General features: G+C 46.4%; 1 long non-coding RNA gene across 1 annotated transcript; it reads right to left on the minus strand.

Annotated features, from left to right (window-relative positions):
* Positions 1 to 263: 263 nt before the first annotated feature.
* LOC121005186 lies at positions 264 to 6,358 on the minus strand. The gene is made up of 3 exons (XR_005779882.1): positions 6,080 to 6,358; positions 2,632 to 2,637; positions 264 to 296 (listed from the first exon to the last, which is right to left on the minus strand). It is a non-coding gene; the product is annotated as an uncharacterized LOC121005186 (long non-coding RNA).
* Positions 6,359 to 9,637: the final 3,279 nt, after the last annotated feature.

The following is a 9,637-nucleotide window of genomic DNA, read 5'->3' on the forward strand; positions in this document are numbered from 1 at the left end:
CTGTCGATATCTTTTAACGACATACACAAACATAGAAATAGATGAAATATACCGGTGCAAATCCGGGTCCTTCTGCTAGTACATCTATATAGAGAAAATACTCAAGTTATACAGCATGGTCCATATCACTATATACAAGAGGATGTATAACTTATGTTTTGGATCTGGTCAAGGCACCAGGTAGGTTAGTAGAAAATTGTCTTATCGTGCATGGAGAAATCAAACTCTGACACACCCATTGGAGTCAAAGTAAATCTCTAGTTTTAATTGTAAGTGTTCACACAGAATATACCCTCCTGGTGGGAGGTGACTAAATGTGGTGCATTTATATTGGTTACTGGGAAGCAATAGCAAGCATTTAATGGGTTACTATTACACTTCTTCTTCATCAGGCTGACTTAAGAAATCATCTAACAGCACAGCTCCGCGGCCCCCTCATTGATATGTACCTTGGGCTTTGGAATGCGTTCCTCCCCCCCCCCCCCATCTTCAAGATAGTGGGAAAGCTGTGTGCGCCTGGTGGTACATCCAGGAAGCAGGATTTTTCTACTAAGCAGTGTCTGAGCAGTGTAACGCAAGTGTATAGAACAAGCAAGTATCCATACTGTTTCAATAGTCCATAACAAAGTCTAACGAATCCACTGGGCATACCCTTCGTATCCTCTTCACCTGCAGTGGCGACAACTTATCTCTAATAGATAAGCTCCCGATTTCAGGGCTTATGATAGTACCCCTGAATTAATCTTACCCTATTTCTGCACGGCATCATAGCTGGGAGGGGGAACGTGTTGAATGGCATTTTCTTTTGTTCTACCTCATGGTTAATTGTTCCAGGGTTGTCAGGACGGCCTTTACACTTTTACAATGTGAGACGTGGATCCAGGTGGGTCTCCCTTCGAGTTTCACAGAAGTTGGGGTAGTCAACAGCACTTGGTAGGGTCCCTCGTATCGTGGTTCGAGGGTGCTTCTGTCGTGTTTCTTGACTACCACCCACTCTCCAGGTTTCAGAGTGTGGCTTCCTTCTAGAGAGTCTGGATCTGGAATGGAAGAGAGAACTTGTGCATGTATGTTAGACAATTGTTTGCTCAATGTTATCACATATTTTGCAATAGATTCATAATGCATTTGTAGCTGCTGCGGAAAATACTCTCCCATTCTTGGCCCTGTCCCAAATAGGATCTCGTATGGGGTCAGTTTGTGTGGGGGCCTTGGTGGGTGCCTAACTGAAAAGAGTGTTATAGGCAAGCACTGAAACCAATTAAGCCCTGTCTCCCTGGTCATCTTCAGCATTTTTTATTTAAACACCCCGTTCAGTCTTTGCCGTTGCTTTGGGGTCGGTTAGAGGTGTGAAATGCTAGGTGTGACCCTACCATCTTCAAGACCTCTTGGGTTAGACTAGCATTTAATGCTGGGCCCTGATCACTCTCAATGACCTCAGGTACCCTGAACCTACAAACAGTTTCCTGCATTAGTTTCTTAGTAGTGGTGGTTGCTGTCTGGTTTCGGACGGGGTAGGCTTCTGGCCACCCAGAGAACAAGTCTATCACTACTAGCACATATTGAAACCATTGGCACATTGGCACCTGGATGTGGTCGATTTGGATCCTTTGGAAAGTGTACAGGGCTCTGGAAAGGCACTTGGTGGGTGTGGGTTCAGTCTTGCCTGGGTTGCACTCAGCACAAATGAGGCAAGACTGGGTATGTCTTACCAGGATTCGGGTGATACCTGGGGCCACCCATATTTTGTCAATTAGTTATTTCATGATGGTTTTGGATTGGTGGGTGGGCCCATGGGCCACTGAGGCTATCAAGGGATAGAGGGCTCTGGGTAGGCACATTCTCTTTCCTTGTGTCCACAGTCCAGACTCTTCTTCGAGGGCTGACTCTTTCAACCAGGTTTCCTTTTCCATGGGAGTGGCTTGTTTCTGCATTTGTTTCAGTAGGTCCCATGTGACTTTTTACTGTTCCAGGTCTTCCTGTGCTACCATAATCTGGTCTGACTGGACTCTTTTCTCTTCCACTGCTTCTTTCTTGGCTGCTTGGTCAGCTAGGGTGTTTCCTCTGGCCTCAGAGGTGTCAGCTCGAGTATGGACCTTTACCTTGATCACTGCCACTTGGGTGGGCAGGAGTACTGCTGCCATTAGAGCTGCTACTGCTGAAGCATTCTTGATTGGGGTTCCTGCAGCTGTGATGCATTCCCAGGGTTTCCATATTACTCCAAAGTCATGAACCACTCTAAAGGCATATCTAGAGTCTGTGTAGATATTGGCGGTAGAGTCTTTTGCCATGAGGCAGGCTTCAGTGAGGGCAATGAGTTCAGCCTCCTGTGCTGACTGGTCTGGGCACATTTGTCTTGCACACAGCACCTCATGCTCACTAGTGACCACCATACCTGTATGGAACTTCCCTTTGTCATCGGTATACCTTGAGCTGTCCACAAAGAGAGTCCAATGCGGGTTTGTCAGAGGAGTGTCTTGGACTGATGGTGGATTCCCTACTTCAGTTGCCATCATTGTGATGCAATAATGATCTTGTTCCTTGTAAAGAGAGTCGGTTGAGGCCCATAGTTCATCTTCCTGAAGATCCTCTTCAGCATGTAGATCAATAAAATATTTAGAATCTCCAGTATACTCCCCCCTTGGAAGAGGAAGGAGTGCAGCAGGGTTGAGGATGTGGCATCTCTGAATGGTGACATTATTTGGCAGGAGCAGTGAGGTGTTTAGGTTGAGTCTGCTGGAGGATGGCAGAAATGTCATGAGGAGCCAGAATGGTGAGGGGGTGACCAAGCACAATGTCAGATGTGTCATCCAGAAGAGAGATGGCAGCAAGGACGGCTCTGACACAGGAAGGGGCGGCTCTGGCTACGGGGTCAAGGCGCTTAGAATAGTAGCCTAGGGGTCTATTGCGGCCACTATGAGTTTGAGTAAGGACTCCAGTCGCTTGGCCCTGACGTTCCATGATATACAGTCAGAAATGAAGGTTATAGTTGGGGATGCCAAGAGCAGGGGCAGATGCAATGGCGGCCTTCAATGTTTCAAAGGCTTCTCCGGCCTCCATTGTCATCTGGAAAGGAGTAGTAGCATTGCGGGGTATACAGTCATATAAGGGCTGCATTAGGACTGAAGCATCAGGGATCCAGGGTCTGCAGTAGAAGATGAGTCCCAGAAAGGTGTGCAGCTAATGAGGGGTGTCTGGGAGTTGGATGTCAGAGATAGCCTTTTTCCTTGCATCAGTGAGGTGCTTGCTACCTTGAGAGATACAATGACCTAGGAAGACAACTTTGAGGAGACACAGCTGCAATTTGGCTTGTGAGACTCGACAGCCAGCAGAAGCCAAGAATTGGAGAAGTGAAACAGACATGGATAGGCAGACTTGCGGAGAAACGGCACAGAGGAGTAGGTCATCCACATATTGCAGGAGTTCCACTTCCCGGTGGTCGGACTGCCAGGGTTGCAGAACACAGGACATACTGTAGCATTGTTGAAGCAGGAAGAGCTGTTTTGGGCCCCTTGAGGCATAACAGTCCAGGTGTACTGTTTGCCAGCATAAGTGAAAGCAAATAGGAATTGACAGTCCTCATGTAAGGGAATAGAAAAGAATGCATAGGCCAGATCAATAATGGTGAAAGTAATGGCGGAGGGTGGGATGCCAGCGAGGAGTGTGTGCGGGTTGGGGACAATAGGTGTCTCAAGGACAGTGGCCTCGTTGACAGCTCAGAGATCCTGAACCATGCGGTAAATAGGAGGTTGTCCCTTCTCCCTCTTCTTCCGGACAGGGTAAAAGGGCGAATTACAGGGAGAGGTAGTGATTTTGATTGCCCCATTCTGCAGGAGGGCCTGCACTTGGAGTGTAATAGCATCCTGTTGTGAGACAGAAAGCGGATATTGTGCTTTGCATGGGGTCCTTTGACCCAGAGGGTATCAGGGCTGAGATGGAATATGGTTTGCAGCGAATCCCCTTGCTCATATGAATCAGTGACCTGAAGAGTTGTTAATGCCATGAGGAGGCAAGTTTCTTCCGGGTATAGGGCTGTACCGAGGGTGACCGTCCCATTCTCTCTGAACTGTATGTTAAGTTGGATTTTCTGAAGAAGATCAGAGCCTATCATATTGAAGGGGCATGTTTGGCTGACAACAAATTGCGACATGACTCCTGCTGGAAGGAGGAGCCAATGGGTTTTGGTCTGGGAGAATCCAGGGGAAGTGACTGAGAGTGGCTTAGTAACGGGGTTATGCTGAACGACCCCTTCTAGTCCAGAACAGGGTAATTGAATGTCAGTGAGCCAGGAAGGAGGTACGGCAGTCTCACATAAAACACTGCGGGCTGCACCAGTGTCTACAAGGAATGAGAGTTCCTTACATGCCACCTCGAGGGTTGAAGGTCAGACCCTTTAGGATAGGGGTGGGGATATGGTCCATTATTAGTGAAGAATACTCCCCTGTCTTGTTTTCCACAATACTCTGTAGGTCTGACCATGTACAGTACATCCATACGTTTGATGTACCAGTGACAGTTTCCTGAAAAAGGGCATGGGATAGGTTTCAGGATCTGGCAGCAGGTTCACTATGGTGAATAACTGCTGCGGGGTAAAGGACACATATTTTGGAGGTCCTTGTGGTTGGGTAAGAGCTAGGGCTTCCTTTACAACTTCGAAATTGCCCCTTTCTAAAGCTTGCATATTCCTTTCTAATTCATTAATCTGTTCCTGGAGCAGAGTTGGTCTGGAGAGGCTCAAGGGTTGGGTGCCGGAGCGACTATAGTCTATTGGGGTGGTCGCTTAGGGGTCTGTATGTTTGAGTCTACAGAACCAACAACACTGTCTGGATTCTCTTGTTCAGGTACTTCTGACTGTCCCCCTATCATGATCGAGGCAGGAGGTGGATTGCTAGGGGCCGTCTGGATTTATCATGGGATATAACTGGAGATTAATGGTCCAGCCATGGGCGTCGGCTGGGAATAAGATGGCGCCATAGCAGGGACTGGGAGGACATGCTTGGGGCTTACAGGGGTGTGACTATATGGGTGTGGAGCACTGCAGGCAAAACATGTCTCTCGGGAGGTGGGATTTTGCTGACAACATACATTACAGACCCACCCACTTCTTTTCTTTTCGGCACCATTATAGGGCGCTGGCTGCCCCAGCACAAGATTACCAGGTTTACAATAATATCTGCCACTAGCTTCATCAAGATTTTGCTCTCCTCCCGTCTGTTCAAATTCCTTGCTACAGTCAAGCCACACTCGGACTGTATCCACTAACTCCTCATCTTCTAATCTACCTTTCTTTTCTGTCAACAAAGTTTGCCATGTTGTACAACACAAAGTACCACCTTTACATGTACCATATCCTTTCTCTAGCTTGCTCAGACTTTTCACAAATAGTTTTCCTCTCCTGTCCACTACGTACTGCTTAGGTAAGCAGTAACCCTTTGGGACACTTGAGTTATGTCCTATCGTCTCTCGCACCTACTGGAGATGTCTAGAGACCTCTGTATAGAGTAATCACTGGACCTCATGAAGCTTTGAGTTCCAGACAAGCACACTCTGGGCTGCTGCAGGCCGCTCTCCCCCCTTCTGTGATCGAGTCAGACAACCCGGCTGCACTCCGATACAGGCAAATAGTAGAACTCTCTGTGATACTTGTCAACAGAGTCTTCACAGTTTTTAAACACAGTACATCAATACTTTCAAACACATGGGGTTCTTACGTTCATGCCCTCGAGGACGCCCCAAGCTGACACGGCACCCCTTCCTCAGACAGGCACCGATGGACTACACCAAATGACACATGGATGTAAGGTAACTCCTACCTCTTATCATGGGCTGCAGTCCCAGGGTCCATTAGTGAGGTCCTCCTCGTCTAGTCATCGGAGGTACTGGATCAGGGGTCATGTCCTTCGAGCCCCACATTTGGGCAGCCAACTCTTTTAGATCTGGTCAAGGTACCAGGTATGTTGATGTACTGCTCCAAATTAGTAGAACATTGTCTTAGCGTGCATAGAGAAATCAAACTCTGACACGCCTATTGGAGTCAAAGTAAATCTCTAGTTTTAATTGTAAGTGTTCACACAGAATATACCCTCCCGATGGGAGGTGACTAAATGTGATACATTTTTATTGGTTACTGGGAAGCAATAGCAAGCATTCAATGGGTTAATCTTACACTTCTTTTTCATCAGGCTGACTTAAGAAATCATCTAACAGCGCAGCTCGGCAGCCCCCTCATTGACATGTACCTTGGGCTTTGGAATGCGCTCCTTCCCCCCTCCCATCTTCAAGATAGTGGGAAAGCTGTGTGCGCCTGGTGATACATCCAGGAAGCAGAATTTTTCTACTAAGCGGTGTCTGAGCAGTGTATATAGAACAATCAAGTATCCATACTGTTTCAATAGTCCATAACACTTATACAAGCTGTACACATAATTATATACCAGAACATGCTCAGGTTATACCAGCATGGTCCATATCACTATATACAAGAAGATGTATAACTTATATCAGCTGTAAAAAAAAAGAAAGAATCCAAGGCAGCACACAATTTTCCGTGAAAAAAAAGGGTGTTTATTGACCCATATGTGGACAGCAACGTTTCAGCTCTCTCAATGGAGCCTTTGTCAAGCCATAGTGTTCAGTGCAAAGTCAGGTGCTTATAAAGCATACAAATTTACAACAGTCTCATTACATGATTACAAATCAATTATAACAAAAGATATAAAACGTACCAGTGGGCATAAAATCAAATAAAGTGAAATTATATGCAGTGTATTCAAACACTGTACTTTATGCAAAACAGTGTCACAAATAGTAATTAAACACATCCATGTACATGATTGTGATACAAACATATAATAAAGCGATCATCATAATCAGGTGCCCCTATTTGTGCTAATCAAAAATAGTACAAACAATAAAATCATTTACTTTTTACCTAATGGATATCCCATGTGCATCGGAAGATCGCAGGACCTGTTCGGCGTCCGGCACTCGGCACTGCGCATGCGCGAGACGAGTTTCATCACGTGAGATGTTCTGGGTGAGCAGAGACCAGCGGCCCACAACCAAGATGGCCGCACGCCAACACAAGCAGACTGGGCATGCTCATTCCCCACACTGGGCGGGTTATCGGGCAGCACACTCAGCAATCATGTGAGAAGTCACATGATACTCTCACTAGGTAACGGACCTGTCAAACTTTGTTTATTAGGCTACATCACCGTAGCACAGGGGGTCCAGCGGTCTGATCCAAATCAGTGGCCACACCACTTCCACATATTGTCGCCTCGTCCCCAAATTATGTTAACTTTCAGGTCCATATACCATCTCCATTCACACTTATGCTCTCCAAGCGCGCGACCTCAATATGAAAAATCAGAGGCAGCACAATGTGGAGGGTCTGACGAACAAAGGTGTGACCATAAGGTGACTCCCTGTCCCAGAATCCTCAACAGGAGAGCCAAGCTGATGCAGTCACTCAATACATACGGTCACCGTCACCACTGTGTGTGTTGTACGGAAATTCGCTGCCACAGAACGCCTGCGTCACCAAGCCACACCCACAGGTGCGGGCCCCCGGTATCCGCCCCTCCACAGAATAGTGATCAAAAAGCTTGTGTCGATATTGAAATGCCGTTCCAGTCCTGCCGTCCTCCAGTGCTCAAACACGTAATCCATTATAAGATACAATATCACTTTCATCTACAAGAAATAAATATAAAAACAATGTTAGTTATTAGCTTAAACTGTAGCAATTGCACTTATATATAGCCTTATACGAGAGAGAAGAGGCTCAATTTCCCAGAACCCCACAATTAGGACAACACATGGGACACTACACATCACTGGGACAACCCACGTAAACGAACATACATATGGGGAAAGGAACAAACAACATAAACAGAGACATCAAACCACCCTGAAATCAACATTGAGCCCCCCTGGTTTAAGAGTCTTAAGCTCGAAAATCCAGTAGAGCTCCCTTCTTTTCAGACGTATCGTCCTGTCCCCACCCCGTCTGGGTAAGGGCACTTGTTCAAGTATCCTGAATTTTAAATCCCGTTCTTGATGATCTACTTCTGTGAAATGCTTGGGAACAGGTAAGTCCAGCCTCTTCTTCCTTATGGTATATCTGTGCTGATTCAGCCTTGTTTTGACATCCCAGGTTGTTTCCCCGACATACCATAGTCCACAAGGACAAGATAGCAAGTAAACAACATAGGATGAATCACATGTTAAATATTGTTTGATACGAACTGTTTTCCCAGAGGCTAGATTAACAAAAGAGTCACCCTTGATCATGTAGGGGCAATTGACACAACTGCAGCACGGATAGCAGCCCTTCCGTGTAGAGCCAAAATACGTGCTGCAGTCAACCTTCCTTGAACCAACATCTGTCCTAACTAATTTATCACCTAGATTTCGGCTTCTCCGAAAGGAACATAATGGAGGGGTCTTAAATTCCTCTATATTGTCAAAACCACTGGCCAAAATCGGCCAGTGCTTCCTGACAATAGTGGATAACCGAGGGCTACTAGTACAATAGTCTGTAACCAACGGTATCCTGTGTGTGGAAATCTTAGATTTAACTGGGTCACCATCCTTCATCCTCACCTCAGTTTTGCTAATACTTTCTCTGACTAGCTTTTTGGGGTAACCCCTGGACCGAAATTTATCGGCCATTTCCGCTAGCCGTTGGTCCCTGATCGGACCTGGCTCAACTATCCTGGCCACGCGTAACATCTGGCTGTATGGAAGAGACTTAATCATTGGCCGCGGGTGGTGGCTCTCATATCTGACAAGGGTATTTTTGTCCGTAGGTTTCACAAAGAGGTCAGTGGACAGGGTATCCCCCTGAATCATCACCTCGGTGTCAAGAAATTGTAATCTCTCATGTGAATGCATCAAGGTGAACTTGACGCTAGGGTCAATCCCATTCAGGAACGAGTGGAAAGCCATGAGGTCCTCTGTGGCGCCCACCCATATCAAGAAAATGTCATCTATGTAACGCCACCACCCCAGCACTTGGCTGAAGTGGCGGCATCCATAGACGTAAACATCCTCCAAGTGTGTCATATATATATTTGCATAGGTGGGCGCCACATTGGACCCCATCGCGGTCCCCCTCAACTGTACATAGTAATCATCCTGAAATAAGAAATAATTTCTAAAGAGAATAAATCTCAATAATCCCAATAAAAATAACCTACATTCCTCTGTGTAAGCCGTCTGCATAAGACATAATTCCACTGCATGGAGACCCAATTCGTGCTCGATTGACGTGTATAAGCTACACACGTCAAAGGACGCAAGAATGGCACCATCTGGGATTCTCAAATCCCTGATCTTCACCAAAAAATCACTAGTGTCCCTTATATAGGATCTGGTGAACACGGCAAACGGCCGCAAGATCCTATCAAGGAAAATCGCTGGGTTACAAAACAGAGACCCCCTGCCGGACACAATGGGCCGGCCCGGGGGGGCACGCAAATTCTTGTGTATTTTTGGAAGCGTGTATAATATTGGGGTCATTGGTTTTTCACATAATAAATAACTACACAATTTCTAATCTCTGATGCCACCAGATTTGGCCTGTAATAGCATATCTCTGCGTTCCTGTCCACTGACCTCTTTGTGAAACCTA

Source organism: Bufo bufo, chromosome 6 (genome assembly GCF_905171765.1).
Source record: "Bufo bufo chromosome 6, aBufBuf1.1, whole genome shotgun sequence".
Lineage (NCBI taxonomy): Eukaryota > Metazoa > Chordata > Amphibia > Anura > Bufonidae > Bufo > Bufo bufo.